This window comes from Triticum dicoccoides, chromosome 2A (assembly GCF_002162155.2).
Source record: "Triticum dicoccoides isolate Atlit2015 ecotype Zavitan chromosome 2A, WEW_v2.0, whole genome shotgun sequence".
Classification (NCBI taxonomy): Eukaryota; Viridiplantae; Streptophyta; class Magnoliopsida; order Poales; family Poaceae; genus Triticum; species Triticum dicoccoides.
The window spans coordinates 768,651,146-768,668,930 of NC_041382.1; the positions used below are offsets into that span (position 1 = coordinate 768,651,146).

Here is a 17,785-nt window from a genome sequence, read left to right on the forward strand (position 1 = left end):
AGCACAGAAGGTAGATCCGGGAATCTCCCGCATCAAGAGAAACATTCAGAAAGGAATTGCGAATTGTTTCTCCGTTAATGATCAAGGAGTCGTATACTTCGGGAATCGACTAGTAGTTCCCAAAGTGCGCAACCTAAGGCGATTAATCCTTAAGGAAGCTCATGAATCTCCTCTCACCATTCACCCCGGTAGCACAAAAATGTATCAGGACCTACGCCAGAGGTTCTGGTGGACTAGGATGAAGAGAGAAATCGCTCAGTATATTGCTAATTGCGACGTCTGTCGTCGTGTAAAAGCAGAGCATCAACGGCCTGCTGGCACCCTTCAACCATTAGCTATTCCTGAATGGAAATGGGATAAAATTGGTATGGATTTCATTACCGGTTTTCCCAGGACCAAAAGAGGGAATAATGCTATTTTCGTTGTGGTCGATCGTCTTTCCAAAGTAGCTCATTTCTTACCTGTTCGTGAGAGTATAACCGCTAGTCAGCTGGCAGACTTATACATCTCCCAAATAGTGTCTCTTCATGGTGTCCCTTTGGAAATCAATTCGGATCGAGGAAGTCTTTTCACCTCTCGATTTTGGGAAAGTTTCCAAAATGCTATGGGAACCCGTCTCTCCTTTAGCACCGCTTTCCATCCTCAGTCAAGTGGTCAAGTGGAACGCGTCAATCAGATTCTAGAAGACATGCTTCAAGCCTCTGTTATCTCGTTCGGAATGGACTGGGAGAAGTGCCTTCCATTTGCCGAATTCGCTTACAACAACAGCTATCAATCCAGCTTGGGTAAAGCCCCTTTTGAAGTCCTCTATGGACGGCGATGTCGAACACCCCTTAACTGGTCAGAGACCGGGGAAAGGCAATTCTTTGGCCCGGATATGATTCAGGAAGCAGAAGAACAAGTTCGTATCGTTCGTGAAAAGTTGAAAACAGCCCAATCTCGTCAAAAGAGTCAATATGACCGAAAACATAAGGCTATGACTTTCGAGGTTGACGAGAAGGCTTATCTTCGGGTCACCCCTCTGAAGGGAACCCATCGTTTCGGTATCAAAGGCAAATTGGCTCCTCGTTACATTGGACCTTTTCGCATTCTTGCCAAACGAGGAGAAGTTGCCTACCAATTGGAACTACCTCCGCACCTCTCCAGAGTTCACGATGTCTTCCACATTTCTCAACTCAGGTGTTGCTTCTCGGATCCTATCCGTGAAGTGGACCACGAAACGCTTGATCTCCAGGATAATCTTACATATCGAGAGTACCCCATTCGTATCCTCGATCAGGCCAAGCGTACCACTCGACGCCAGAACATCAAGTTCCTCAAAGTTCAATGGTCGCACCATTCTGAAGATGAAGCAACTTGGGAAAGGGAGGATCGTCTTTGACTCGAGTACCCCGCTTTCTTCCCAGAGGAACCCAAATCTCGGGACGAGATTCTTTTGAGTGGGGGTGAGTTGTCACAACCTAGCTAGTCATGCATTAGAGTGTTGCATCATGTTTACTCTTTCATCAGAAACTTGAAATGGGGATGACAGAACCCCCAGTCCCCTCTGAAACCAACTAGGGTTACTAAAATAATTTTTCAATGAACCTGAAATGCCCTTCTAAAATGCCCATCATTTTTGTCTTGGTTCAGAACCTCTGCCAAAAATGGTGCACATTTTCCTAGGCCATCCTAGGGTTTTTGAATTAAATCATAAATATTTGAATTTGGGCATTTAAAATAATATAAAATATTTAAATGCTCAAATATCTCCAAACTAAAATGTTTCATGTTGGAAATAATCCAACTATGGGCCAGGAATAGTTTGGTGATTTTTGAACTAGCCTAGGTATTATATTTAATTCAACAAAGTTGCAGAAGTATTAGAAAAACAGAAAACAGAAAAATAAAGAAAGGGGAAGACATACCTGTGCGGCCCAGCCCAGCCGGCCCAGCACTGTGCTGGCCCATGCCAGCCAGCTGCTTCCCCTCGCCAGAGCAGGCAGGGAGGTGAGCATGGCGCGCCCGAGCTCGCCACGCACCACCCAGCCTCTCTGCATCGCCCTGGTCGCCGTTGCGCCGCGTGGATCGTCTTCTGGTCGTCGCCCCGACCTCGCCGACACCCCATTCACTCTCCCCGGCTCTCCCTCACTCTCTCTCTCTCACGGCCGAAGCTCACCGTCGCCGCCGTTCGCCTTAGCCACCGTCTCCGACCACCCCTCGCTTCCCCGACCAGCTCAGAAGCTCCGCCTCGACTCCTTCTTCCTCCCCACCGCTCCACGGGTCCCCGGAAGCCCTGCATCGCCGCCACGTCGCCGTTCCCCTCTTCGGACTCCGACCACCGTCGCCGTCAAATTCGTCGTCTCTGACGCGTCCCCGAGCCCGCTTCGACGCCCACTGCAACCGCGGTGAGCTACGCCACCGTTTCCCCCTTCTCCCCTGCTCTCTCCCGACCCCTAGGCCCTAGCCCCACCGCGGCCGAAAGCTTCACGCCGCCGGCGATGTCGCCGTCGTGGCCACGATCGCCGTAGCGCCCAACCGAGCACGCCATCGTGCTCCACATCTCACTAGGAGCACGTAGCACGCTCCAACACCCCCCCTAACACCCTGCAACACCGTTCCCGTGCACGACCGAACCCCGGCCGCCGCAGCCGAGCTCGCCGCCGTCGACTCCGGCCACCCCGACCCCAACGGACTCCGCCAAGAGCCGCGGGTCGTCCTCAGCTTCACTCCGGTGGCCTCCGCGGTTCATTTGGTGGCCGAAACGACCAAAACCACTATCGCCGCCGCACTGATGGTCGCCGCCGGCCAGAACTCCGGCGAGCTAACATGGCCTAGTTAATTAGCCACTAAACCACCACCTACTGACGCTGACAAGTGGGCCCCAGGGCTTAGTCAAAGCTAACCAGCCCGGGTCAACACGGGATTAGCCCCTGTGTCACTGACGTGTGGACCCCACACGTCAGGTTTGACCCGAGCCAGCCCTGTTGACCTGCTGATGTCACTGTGACGTCAGGCTGACGCAGTAAATGATATTTCTGGATTTAAATTAAATCAGGAAATTCCAGAATATTAATTAAACTTCAAAAATTCATAACTTTTATTCTGTAACTCCAAATTGGACAAATTATATATGAAAAATGATCAGAAAAATCCAATCTATCCATCTGTACTATTTTCATGCATGATCCAACAAGTTAAATGGATGTTTTAATCAGAACAAGGAAAAGCACTTTAAAAGGCCATATTTGAAATTGAAATTTGAATCTTTGATTCAAATTTGTTCAAACCCTTCTGGCTTTAGTTGCATTAGCCCAACACACCCATATTGCCATGTTTCATGCATGCATCATATTGTTGCACATTGTTTGGTGATGCCTGTGTATCGTTATCCTTTACGACAGGATCTGTCCCCGAGGAGTATCGTGACTACCCTAACGAAGAACCGTATCCGTGCATCGAACCATCAGGCAAGCAACCAACCATTTGATCATATCGATACAATCCCATGTTCTCGCTCCTGCTCTCTTTTACTGCATTAAGACAACGCGATTCAAACTGCTGTGTGCTACGGTAGTTGAACCCATTTCCTCTGCATGACCTGTCATTGCCACAGTAACTAGATGAAACCCACTAGCATGTGTAGGAGTTGATTGAGCCATATGTATGTGTTGTTCCTACCTTGCTATGCCTGCTATGCTTAGAGTCGTGTCAGGTCTGGTTCATCTGGGTGATGGGCTAGAGTGAAATGATTATGTCGGTAATGAGAGTGGTGTGGTGAACACGATTTGGTAAAGGTATCGATGAGAGGCCATGTAGGAGTACATGGTGGGTTGTTTCATTGAAGCCGACCTTAAGCACTGAGATCTGTATGTGTGATTTAAGAATCAGCTACTACCATGCATTGGGCCCGAAACCAATGGACCCTCTCGACTTCTTATTCACCCTAGTTCTCCGTCCAGGAGTTGCAAGTAGTTTCTGGTGTTTGTAGCCTACTGGAGGCCGTGGACAGCGCTGACCGTAGTAGGTACGTGGCCGGGTGTACCGAATACCCGTTAGGTATCTCGGGAACCCTGTTCACATCGTTCGGGGCCGTATGGGAAACCTCGGCCGGACTCCCTGCGGATGGAACCTGAATAGGCGATAAACCTGGACTGGAGGCTTAGGTGATTAGGTAGGTCGTGGCCGACACCCACGTTGGGCTTCCGCTTGAAGGTTGCCGAGTACATGTCGTGTAAACGACGGTAAGTGGTGAGAGCGTGTATGAAGAAGTACCCCCTGCAGGGTTAACATGATCTATTCGAATAGCCGCGTCCGCGGTAAAGGACTACTTGGTTGCCTATACAGTTCATAGACAAGTAAATGGAAACTACTAAAAGCCTCAAGATAAGTGTGAGTGCCGAGGATGGCTCCTCCGTAGGAGGACGGAGGTGGATCCTCGGTAGTGTATTGAAGTGGTGAATAGTGGACTCGTGTGCGCAAAACCATTTCAAGTTGGAGTATCGTAGGATAGCCTAGCCAAGAGTCAAAGCTGGCTTGCTGCAATAACTCCACCAACCCTTCTTGATACTATGCATGTATGTAGGATCTGATGTAAGTCTTGCTGAGTACCTTTGTACTCATGTTGCTATAATCTACATTTTTACAGAAGACGCTGCAACCCCTTCTGATGGGTTCTATGTAGACGTTGACATCAACGAGTAGGCTTAAGACCCAGGTGGTGACCCTGAGCTTGTGAAGGACCACATAGTATAGCCAGAGGCTTTCCAAGCCTCTTTTATTTTACTAGTTGTCTGTACTCAGACAAGTTACTTCCACTGCTGGCTTGTATGATTGTATGACTTGTATGTTGGGTCATGAGACCCGTACCTTTGTGTATGTTATGTATGGCTCACTGAGCCTTAAATAAAGTACTTGTGTCGTAGAGTCATGTTGTGATGCTTCATTGTATTTGCACATATCGAGCATATTGTGTGTATGACTGAAATGCTTGGTATGTGTGGGATCTGACTATCTAGTTGTTTATCTTTAGTAGCCTCTCTTACCGGGAAATGTCTCCTAGTGTTACCGCTGAGCCATGGTAGCTTGCTACTGCTCTGGAACACTTAGGCTGGCCGGCATGTGTCCTTCTTCGTTCCTGTGTCTGTCCCTTCGGGGAAATGTCACGCTTTGAGTACCGGAGTCCTGTTAGCCCGCTACAGCCCGGTTTACCGGAGTCCTGTTAGCCCAGTGCTACAGCCCGGACCCACTTGCTGATGACCGACACGTTCGAAGCTGGGTCATGGATGCCTGTCCTTGTAAGTCTGTGCCACTTTGGGTTTACGACTAGTCATGTGAGCCCGGGCTCTTTATCATATGGATGCTAGCGACACTATCATATACGTGAGCCAAAAGGCGCAAACGGTCCCGGGAAAAGGTAAGGCGACACCCGTGGGAATACCGTGCGTGAGGCCGCAAAGTGATATGAGGTGTTACCAGCTAGATCGATGTGACATCGAGTCGGGGTCCTGACAATATTGCTACACATATGGAAAGCATCCATAATGCAAGCAGGCAAGTATTTGCAGAGAAATAGTTTGAAGAGGATTCTTGGGAGATCGGATAAGTATTTCAAAGCATCTTGTGAATGACTTGATCAACTAGGAATGAACAAATCCTCGATAAGTGTGAGGAATTATCCTTAGATGTATTCATATGGAAAAGGAGCTGCAAGGCAGCAGGCACAATGGATTCTCGAAACATCAGAGTGTATTTCGATGCATCTTGTAATAACAAGAGCAACTAGAAAAATGATGTATTAACGACGGGTGTATGTAGCTATCCCTAGGGATTTATCGATGGAAGGGAATTTCAAAAAGCGATGGTACAAGTCTCGAGAGAACATCGGAGAGTAACTTCGAAGTCTTATGGTGAAGCAGGCGATCATCGGTAATGTCGGGGCTCTCCGGGAGGAAGTGGGTACGAGAACCTAATGTCAGAGTTAGCAAAATTGTTTAACCCGAATGGAAGAGAGATCAGAATCCCAGAATATGGACGAGGAATAAAAGATCCTAATACCACCCAATTGGCGACGTGGGCCGATAAGCCACACAGCCAATGTTAGTAAAAGTTTTTCAGTGACTAGACTCAACTTCGGTCAAGGAGTTGGCAAGGGGGCTACCTACAGGCAGTCGGCTCTGATACCAACTTGTGACGCCCTCGATTCAATCTACACTAATCATACACGCAAATGTATACGATCAAGATCAAGGACTCACGGGAAGATATCACAACACAACTCTAGACACAAATTAAAATAAGACAAGCTTTATATTACAAGCCAGGGGCCTCGAGGGCTCGAATACATCAGCTTGAATACAAACGAGTCAGTGGAAGCAACAATATCTGAGTACAGACATAAGTTAAACAAGTTTGCCTTAAGAAGGCTAGCACAAAAGCATCTACGATCAAATAGGCAAGGCCTCCTGCCTGGGAGCCTCCTAACTACTCCTGGTCATCGGCGGTCTTCGTCACGTGGTAGTAGACGCCCTCGGTGTAGTAGCAGTCGTCAAAGGTGTCATCTGGCTCCTGGACTCCGTCATCTGGTTGCGTCATCCGAGAAGAAAGGAAAAGGGGAAAAAGAGGGAGCAAAGCAACCATGAGTACTCATCCAAAGTACCCGCAAGCAAGGATCTACACTAAAGATGCAACATTATCAAAGAGGGGTTGTATATGTGGACTGGGCTGCAGAAATGCCTGAATAGAGAGAAGGCCTAGTCCTATCGAAGACTAGCATCTTCTGGAAACCACCATCTTGCAGCAAACAAGAGGGAGTAGAGTAGCATAAAGTAAAGTGGTAGTAGTGTTATCAACCTCGGCCAGAGATCCTTTCTCGACTCCCCGTGAGAAAGCAATCCCAGAGCCATACTATCCAGTTATCATCACAATCCAATTCTCATCATCATCCAATTCTCATCACCATCCATTTCTCATCTCAATCCATTTCTCATCATCATCCAATTCTCATCATGAGTATCCAGTTCTAGTTGTATTGATCGGGATACAACTCCGAGTGTCCGTTACCGTAGGACAGGCTATCGATAGATGTTTTCTTCCCTGCAGGGGTGCACCAACTTACCCACCACGCTCGATTAACTCCGGCCGGACACACTTTCCTGGGTCATGCCCGGCCTCGGCCAAACAATACGCCGCAACCCGACCTAGACTTAACAGAGAGGTTAGCACGCCGGACTAAACCTATGCCCCCAGGGGTCATGGGCCATCTCCCCGGGAACTCCTGCACGTTGCGAACGCGGCCGGTGAGCAGACCTAGCTACCTCCTTAAAAAAGGTAGGTGCTTACCAGTCCAACCCGGCGTGCACCGCTCAGTCGCTGACGTCTATTAAGCTTCGGCTGATGTATACGCCGCAGAACGCCCATACTATGCCCACGTGATGGTTAGTGCTATCAGGCCAGAGGCCCCTCGGATCAAATATCCAAATCGTAGTGGATTAGGAACGCACGGTAACAAGCAAAGACTCACGAAAGATGTGACCCCGTTGCCCCGTCTCGAGGACTTGCGACAAGGACTAGGAATGCCCGACCACGCCTCGTAATTATCTCGCGGGCACCCTCCAGGTCAACCCGTCTCCACATCACTCGCAATTAAGCTCGCGCGGGTACCCCTCAGGGTCGACCCATCTTTCCAAGTAACAGGGGTAAAGTCCAAGTATCCATGTGTCCAAACATCAAGGGGAAAACCCGAGGAATCACCCCCGACGAATCCACTAGATGTAATCATCAAGGTGAACATAAGAGGAATCACCCCCAAGGTTCACACTTGAGGGGTTGCACGACAGAGTGGTATCGGAAGTGGTTAAGGAGGAAATCACCCTCGATGACCACGACCGAATGACTACACTACAGGGTTAACATCAGAAGTGCTGAAGAGGTTCACCCTCGGTACTCGATAGTAACCCAGTAGTGTTGAGCAACTAAGGGGAAAGTGATGTGCGGTGCCGGGGCCTGGTCTTCGGTCCCGTTGATCGGGTCTTCAATGATGAAGCAGGGGCAACAAGGACAAGGTGGGGGTCACTGATGGATCACTAACCAACCTATACTAAGCAGTTTAGGATAATCAGATAAGGTACAACAGCAGATACAAAAGCAGGCTATGCATCAGAATAGGAGCAATCAATAACAGTAGCAAAATCTAATGCAAGCATGAGAGAATGGAATGGGCAATATCGGGATGATCAAAGGGGGGGCTTGCCTGGTTGCTCTGGCAAGGAGGGGTCGTCGTCGACGTAGTCGATCACAGGGGCATCAGCATCGTCAACGGGGTCTACCGAAAAGAAGAGGGGGGAGAAACAGTAAATACATAGTAAGCAAGTGCATACTAGGACAACATGCAGAGCTAGACGTGTTCTAACATGGTGCAACACGATACCGACGAGGGCGGAAGTCAACTGGGAATGTTTTCCCGGTTCCGGACCTGTGTCAGACAGATGATCGGAGGGGGAAATTTCCATGTTCAGCATGCTAGGTGCATGTGACAGATGAACAGACCGCGTATTCGGATTCGTTGGATTTTTCTGAGCAACTTTCATATAGAAAACATTTTCATCCGTGTTACGGTTTATTTTCTATTAATTTTCAAAGTTTAAACAATTTTCTGGATTTATTTATATTAACAGAAAAGGAATATGATGTCAGCATGACGTATGAGTGACTTCAGCAGTCAACTGTCCGGTTGACTGGTCAAACTGACATGGGGACCCATCTGTCATAGACAGTGGGTTAAACAGGGTTTAAACTAATCTAAATTTAGTTAGTAAAACTACTGGGCCCACCTGTCAGTGTCTAATTAACTAAACTAATTAGTTTTAATTATTAAAATGTTTTAATTAGAGGATTAAGAAGTGGGACCCGCACGTCAGTGGCACCGAGTGCCCAGTCAGCATAGTTGACCACGGTCAACGTGGTCAACTGGGTCCAGGGGGCCCACAGGCAGCGACCCAGAGGCGGGCCCTGCCGGTGCCAGGTCAGCGCCAGCACCGGAGCAACGCCGGCGAGGCCATCCGCAGCGGATCCGCGCCGGAGTTAGCCGGAATTCGCGCGGAGGGCGCGAGAGGGGGTGTGGCCTAGTGCGTTCGATCGGGCGTCCGATGCCGCATCGATCTACGGCGGTCCCGTGGGCTAAATCGTCTGGAGTGGAGCGCTACATCGACGGCGGCGGGCGGCGCATTTTGACGGAGTTCGGGATCGGCGCTACAGAGCGCGTGCGAGCGAAGTAAAGGGCTAGGCGAGGTCTATGGCGCTCCAGGAGCTTGTCAGAGCTACTAGCTCGAGCGGAGGAGCTCGGTGGCGAGCCCTACGACGGTAATGGCGGACGGCGGAGCTCGGCTTGCGGGCGAGCTAGCTACGGCGTGGGGAAGAGCACGGGGAGAGAGGGAGAGGAAGGCGGAGCTCACTGGGCGCCTGTAGGGGAGGGCAGCGGGCTCGAGGAGGGCGCGAGGTAGCCGGAATTGACGGAGAAGCGGCGGCTGTCGAAGGAAGAAGAAGACGAGGATCCGGGGCAGCAACGCCTCCCAGCTCGCGCTGCTGGCCGTAGTAGACACAGGAGATGCCGACGATGCTCCTCGACGTCTTCGCTTGGCTCGGGGAGGTCGTCGGCCATGGTCACGGCGAGGCGGTAGCAGCGGCCGCGTCGGGTGGGCGCAGGGGAGAAAGGGATCTGGGGAGAAGGAGAGTGGAGGACAGAGTGGGGAGCGAGGGGGCAAATAGGGGAGGGGACCGAGGCGCCGCAGGGGGGCGGCATCCTTATCGCCTCCGCGGTGACGCCGACGAGCTGGTCCGGCAGGGACTGCTCGGTCGCAGGCGCCCGGTCGCGTGAGCAGTGGCGAAGAAAGGCGACCGAGGGAGTGCAGGGTTGAGCCGGCCTGGCTGGATGGCCAGCTGGGCTGAGGCCTAGCGCGAGGGGGGGGTCTCTCTTTTATTTTACTTTTAAAAGCCTTTGTATTTTCTGTTTTTGTTTTATTTTACAGCAACAGTTTTGCAATAATTCAAGCCACCAAATGACCTTGCATAAAAGTGGAGCTTGGCCACAAAAATACTATGAAATATTCTGCAGTGCCACAAAAAGTTTGTGCAATTTTGGAGTTCATTTGAATTTTTCATAAAGAGGATAGCATTTAAAAAAATGCTTAAATGATGTGGTTATAATTGCCAAAGCTCATCTTTGCACAAGAGGGATGTTGTGTTCCCTAACAAATAAATGTTATGGAATAGTTGTCAAATGACGGACATTTTTCTAGCAAGTTTCGAGCAAACTCATTTTGCATTGTGACTTTGAATTGTTTTCAGAGAGGAATTTGAAATGAGATATTATCCCAACATGATTATCATTGAAATTCACAGTAGCTTAGCATCATCATGGTGGTTTAGTGTAGCATGATCCTCGGGGTGTTACAAGGAACTCCCGCATTTCTTGGTGGAACTCCCCACTCACTATCAACCGCATCTTATTTTCGTCCTCCCACAACAAGTACCCGTTATCCCTTGCGTGGTCACAACATTGGTCAAACATGTCCTGTGCAAATAAGCGGCACCCAAATGTAAGTATAGTGGTAATCAGACTACTAGAGTACAGGAGCTGGAAGGGTTTGATGGGTGAAGGGTTTATTAACCCAACTGTCCCAACTCAATCGTTGTGGGTCGGTTGGTTTCTAACTTGAGGGTCATTCGACCATTTTTGGTTTTGGGCCTTGTGACGCCATATACCTCGATCGATCTCCAAATATGACATTCGCTACCATCACAAAGAGGTCACCCACTATATTTAGTGAAACAAAGTGAGAAAGTGTCATCCCAACTAAATTAATTCTCTTGTCATCACATGAATCTGCAACCAAAAGACATGTCATGCCTCTTTTGAAGCATGCCTGATAGAACAAAATTTCATAGAATTTCTTCTTTCAATTGTTATTTTTTTGTCATGTAGTTCCTCTAGTTCTTTTGCCATTTGTGCGTGATATAAAACAGTCCATCTCTTATATATGTGAAATACTTTCTATTAGTAATAATATTGAAAAAATGCATCTCTTCTATGTAACCACAAATTCACGTTCTAAATAGTAGTTTTCCGTCATATGGTGTTCTAACTTTTAGATTTAAGTTTCTAAATCAGTTCACAGATATTTTTAATGATTTATTAGTACGTCAGCTAGCCCATGTAGTTGCACACGTTGATAATTTGTGCCATTCGAAGACTGAATAGTACATGGAGGATCTCCTCCAGTTGCTCCTTCTGCTGCTTGAGGGCCTCATGGAGGATCTTGGCGCTGATGGAGGAGGGCACGAACTCCTCCTCCTCAGCCTTGTGGCGCTTGGCGGCGCCGAAGCGACGGCGCTTCCCAGCGTCAGCCATCGCGTCGGCATCGGCGCCGAGCGGCAGGCGACTGCCCTTGGGCTGCTTCTTGGAGGACTTGTGCTTCTTGCTGGTCATGGCCGCTGGCTCGGGCCTCGGTGGTGGTCTGTCGGGTAGGAGGCGGGGCGGCGGGGGATGGAGGTGGGGAGGGAGCCGGCGGCGCTGCATAGTAAAACCCTAGAGGAGGAAGGAGGATGGCGGATTGGCGGGTTTTGTTTTTGTGGACTTGTGGACTTGTGGAGGCCTCCCTCGTCATTGCTGGGCTGCTTGCTTCTTCTCCTTGCTTAAGGGGCTGGCCCATCATGTCATACTCAGGAGGCTGGCCGAACAATGCCTTAGATTTTTTTGAATGATTTGAAGATTGCTCGAACAATGCATCAGTTAAATTTGCTATTTTGTAAAAAGAGAAAACAGGATACAGAGGTACACTCCGCCAATCCAAGAGCGTGTTATGATCATATTTCAGTTACTGGTTATAGTTGCTTTTAGCTAATTCAAGTTTGGCATTAGCATTCTTTGCCATCCGAGTATATTTTATCTTGGAAGTCAGTAAATTCCAATGAGTCATCAGTTGATAAAAGCGATAGACAAAACTGGGAGAAGCTCATCCACTATATATGCTTTATTCCGTCAGTTCACATTGTAAAAAAGGGTACTTACGATTTCTTATTGTCTTGATTCAAATGATGTTCTATATATCCCATTGACACTTCTATAAATCTAGTGTTGGTGTTTCTCCAAAAAGAAAACAAATGATTGCTTGTTATGCCTTCAAATATAATGAACATTCAGTATATATGCAAGTAGCCGCCTTCTTCGTCATGTAAGTGCCTTATTTTTGAAATATATAATTGCGCATTTGAGTCAGATCTATATATCTAGGTAGATGACTAGGATCTCTCTAGAAGTGCCAACTAGAAAACAAACCAACATTATGAGAGAAAAGCTCTACTTATTATTTTCAACTATAAAAATATGACTAATAAGGCAGATTCCTCCAAATATTCCAAATACTTTGATGATGATCTTTTTATTAATCCAACAGTCCCAACATGAATCACTATGGATCGGTAGGTTTCTAACTTGAGGGTCGTTGTGATCCATTTTTGGTTTTGGGCCTTGTGATGCCATGCCTCGATAGGTCTCCAAATTTGAAATTCGCTTCCGTCACAAAGAGGTTATTCACTAGATTTAGTGAAAGATGGTGAGCAAGTGTCATCCCAACTGAATAATTTCTGTTGTCATCACATGAATCTACAACCAAAAGACATGTCACACCTCTTCTGAAGCATGCATGATAAAACAAAATTTCATAGAATTTCTTCTTGCAAAAGTTAATTGTTTGTCATGTAGTTCCTCTAGTCGTTTGTTTGTTTGTGCGTCATATCAAACAGCCCATCTCTTATATATGTGAAAACTTTCTATTAGTAATAATACTAAGAAATTGATCTCTTCCAGTGGTAACTATACTAAAAAATTGTGTTCATGTACCCTGTGAAAATATATAGTGCATGTAGTACATATCAGCCTTCGTATAACAATCAAAGTATTGGCACCATGGTCGCAAGGTAATAAGAAATTTGTATTCAAGACTATGCGGATGGATACCTTGGATCTCAGCCGATGGAAAACTTACTACATACTGCAAACCCTGCGCTTCGGGCAAAACAAACTTTGTCCACAACAGTTAAAGATACGTGTATCACGTAACCACAAATACATGTTCTAAATATTAGTTTTCCGTCATATGGTGTTCTAAGTTTTAGTTTTAAGTTTCTAAATATGTTCACAAATATTTTTAATGATTTATAGTACGTCAACTACCCCATGCAGATGCATGGGATGATAACTAGTGCCATTCTAAGACTGAATAGCACTACGGTACCGGCGATGGATGTAGTGAACTATGCATTTATTTTAGGCTGATGTGATTACTACCTCCTATAGTTGTATACTGATGGGGTAAACATGCCACAAGAGATTTTGGTATAGATAATAGAGTATTGAGCGCATGCCTTTTGCACATATAATTTGAAGTAAATAAAATATAATACACAGTTGTAGGTTTCATTAAAATTAGAAATCTCTCCACGTAATAAGAGTACAGAGCCCTTGATTATAGTATAATAGTACATCTCTCTCCGGGGCACATATGAACCTTAAAAAACATAAATTTACTTGTCTAAAAGATACAAAGGTGATACAATGGATATATTTCTCAAAGAATCAACCTTCTAGCATGCTTGCCATGGTAAACTACATGTAAAAGATGATTTAACTTGACATAGAGTCCATCACAGATTTGATGTCATTAGCGATATTCTTGGCATCTGTTGCAATACCAGCTAATCCTCTCCTCGCCAACCCAGCACATTAAAGCCCATTCCACCTTTCCAATGATTCGGATATTTTTGGATGGGCAGTCCGTTGCCATTTAACATGCTCTCACCATTCTGGATTAAAAACACATAGACCATGTTAGCAGATTTAATAATGGTTACACCAAGAAAACAAACTCATACATGTTCAAACACAAGCTATATTACCTTGAGCCATATATTTGCTTTGCTTTTGTATCCAGTTGCAAACACAATTGCATCACTTGACATTCTTTTACTGCATTGAAATTTAATTATGTTGCCCTTGATCTTACTAATGCTCCCTTGAACCTTTAGGAGATAAAAAATACATTGATAACTTGGCATATCAAATCAACGTATGTTATAAATTTATGTCATGTCAAGGATATACTTACTTTGATGATGCCTTTTTTGATCAATCCAACAGTCCCAACATCAATTACTGCAGATCGACCTGTTTCTGATTTGAGGGTCATTGGACCCATTTTTGGCCTTGTGATGCCATGCTGTGACAGGTCTCCAAATATTAAATACGCTGCCATCACAACGAGTTTATCCACAAGATTCAATGGAATATGGTGAGCAAGTGTCATCCCCAAACGAATTAATTCCTTTGTCATTACATGAATCTGCAACCACAAAACATGTCACATCTCTTTTGAAGTATGCATTATAAAAATAGAATTTCTTCTTTCGAAGAAATAAATTTTTGTCATGTGGTTCCTCTAGTCTTTCAGTTGTTTGTGTGTGATATAAAATAGTCCGTCTCTTTTTCTATGTGAAATACTTCCTATTAGTAATAACACTAAAAATTGCATCTCTTCTATTAATAACTATACTAAGAATTTGCGTTCATGCATCCAATGAAAATATATAGTGCATGTACGTACCGGGCTTCATATAACAATCGATGTGTTGGCACCATGGGTAGCAAGGTCATAAGCAATTTCCATCCCGGAGTTGCCAGATCCAAGGACCAATACATTCTTGCCAGAGTAGCTCTTGCCTGACTTGTAGCTTGAGGAGTGGATAACATCACCTAGAAAGTTTTCCAGTCCAAGGAACATTGGAATATTCTCTGCACTATTCTCACCACTTGCCACAACAGGAAACTTCGCCGTGAACTAGACTGTGGTGCACTTTGACATGTCCTTTGCCACAATGGACCAACATTTTTCATCATTGTCATATGTGGATGACTCCACGCTGGTGAGATACTTTGGTTGAATGTTGAAACGCTCAACATAGTCATCCAAGTACTTCACAAACAAGGTTTTTGGCATGTATGGTGGTGCATCTATAGGGTATGACATGTGTGGAAACTCACAGAACTCCTTTGCGAGATGCAGCTTGAGGCGATCATACGCGCGGTTGCGCCAGAGTGACGCGCTACAACTCTCGCGCTCGACGATGGCATAGGGAATTGAGAATTGGCTAAGACATGCTGCCATTGCGAGGCCTGCTGGCCCAGCACCAACAATCAACACTGTAACACCCTCCATTTCAAAGAGAAGACTTGACAAAGTTGTGGGATAAGTTCTATGGTAGTCTAGTGTTTGTGTGTTTGCTCGATGAACTTTGGATGACATGCTTGTGTATGGGGGCATATATGTATTGGTATCCTTCATGGGCCAATCTGTTTTATGGATTGAGGGATGAAAAAGGTAAATATTTATTGAGGCCTAATCCTAGTGTGTAGGAGTATTTCCATCTAAAAATGGAGCCGTTGTTGGTTGTGAAAGCGTTTACTGATACAAAATAGGTAGGAAACACACCGTTGATCGATTGTTGGTATTGGAAACTTATCGACCATCTTTTTTATGTGTAGATTAAAGATTCTTCATGTTTCTTTCCTTTTGCATCATCACCAATGACAAGTACTACTCTAATAATATTCAAGTGTTTCTTCCTATTTGTATACGATATAGGATATGATAAGGATAAGTCTGATTTCCAAACACACATTTATAGGCAAAGTTCAATATAATGTGGATGACAAAAGGAAGCAATCATCTGAGAAGGATTTGTTACCAACCATGTTAACCGGTTTTGTCGGCTAGTTTTGCATCCGGTTCAGTTGTATGATGGTCAGTTTTGGTTTTGCCTCCGGTTGAGTTGACGTCCATTCCCATACCTTTGGTGTCAACACAACGAGCCGTTCGATGTTGTGAACAAAAAGAAGTGAACTTTAGTTCAAATATTTGAAACCAATTTTTTTATATAAATTCATTTCTATACTGAACACTCGTTTAATATGAGGCCATATTTCAACTTTGGAACATGCATATTGTCCTATGCCCGAACATCAAATTGAACGCTCATTGTATTTTTAACTCTACACACCAGAGTGTGGATATATTTTGTTAAAAATATAATAAACCAATTTACTGAAAATCAAAATTGTCAATCCTGTCTCAATGTGGTTTTGCAAACTTGTCTGGTTCCAAACTGACTGACACAGATTAATCACAATTGTACACAACTTCCATGCGAAACTGAACTAGAGAAGTGGAGCACGTACAGTTCATCGGATTTTGATTTGCCTAACAAAATAATACACTACCTTCTGTGACTTACATTTAGCATGGCACAAACTACAGACTAAACCTATCAAACATATGATTACATTCGATTTACGACCGCCGTGTCCAAATGATTTCAACATCTACCAGACTACCAGTCTGACTCCTGTAGTTGGATCTTCTAAAGACTTGTCTGCTGGGTAGGTATATTCAGGCCTTTCCCACATGAAGGATCGTGTGGTACAGACAAGTATCATCTTCTCTTCTTTCTAGATGCACTGGTAGAAAAAGGGTTTGTTGTCCCGGTTCGTAAGGGCCTTTTGTCCCGGTTCCTGAACCGGGTGTGACGCCCCCGATTCAATCGTACACTAATCATGCACGCAAACGTGTACGATCAAGATCAGGGACTCACGGGAAGATATCACAACACAACTCTAAAACATAAATAAGTCATACAAGCATCATAATACAAGCCAGGGGCCTCGAGGGCTCGAATACAAGTGCTCGATCATAGACGAGTCAGCGGAAGCAACAATATCTGAGTACAGACATAAGTTAAACAAGTTTGCCTTAAGAAGGCTAGCACAAACTGGGATACAGATCGAAAGAGGCGCAGGCCTCCTGCCTGGGATCCTCCTAAACTACTCCAGGTCGTCATCAGCGGGCAGCATGTAATAGTAGGCACCTCCAGTGTAGTAGGGGTCGTCGTCGATGGTGGCGTCTGGCTCCTGGACTCCAGCATCTGGTTGCGACAACCAGAAAGAAAGGAAAGGGGAAAAAGGGGGGAGAAAGCAACCGTGAGTACTCATCCAAAGTACTCGCAAGCAAGGAACTACACTACATATGCATGGGTATATGTGTAAGGAGGCCATATCGATGGACTGAACTGCAGAATGCCAGAATAAGAGGGGGATAGCTAGTCCTATCGAAGACTACGCTTCTGTCAGCCTTCGACTTGCAGCAAGTAGAAGAGAGTAGATTGAAGTCCTCCAAGTAGCATCTCCAAGTAGCATCTCCAAGTAGCATCTCAATTAGCATCGCATAGCATAATCCTACCCGGCGATCCCCTCCTCGTATCCCTGAGAGAGAGCGACCACCGGTTGTATCTGGCACTTGGAAGGGTGTGTTTTATTGAGTATCCGGTTCTAGTTGTCATAAGGTCAAGGTACAACTCCAAGTCATCCTGTTACCGAAGATCACGGCTATTCGAATAGATTTACTTCCCTGCAGGGGTGCACCACATAACCCAACACGCTTGATCCCATTTGGCCGGACACACTTTCCTGGGTCATGCTCGGCCGCGGAAGATCAACACGCCGCAGCCCCACCTAGGCAAAACAGAGAGGCCAGCACGTCGGTCTAAACCTAAGCGCACAGGGGTCTGGGCCCATCGCCCATAGCACACCTGCACGTTGCGTGGGCGGCCGGAAGCAGAACTAGCCCCCTTAATACAAGAGCAGGCTTACGTTCCAATCCGGCGCGCGCCGCTCCGCCGCTGACGTCTGAACAGCTTCGGC

General features: G+C 46.2%; 1 pseudogene; it reads right to left on the reverse strand.

The window, feature by feature from the left end:
- Positions 1-13,660: 13,660 nt before the first annotated feature.
- LOC119352409 lies at positions 13,661-15,248 on the reverse strand (annotated as a pseudogene).
- Positions 15,249-17,785: the final 2,537 nt, after the last annotated feature.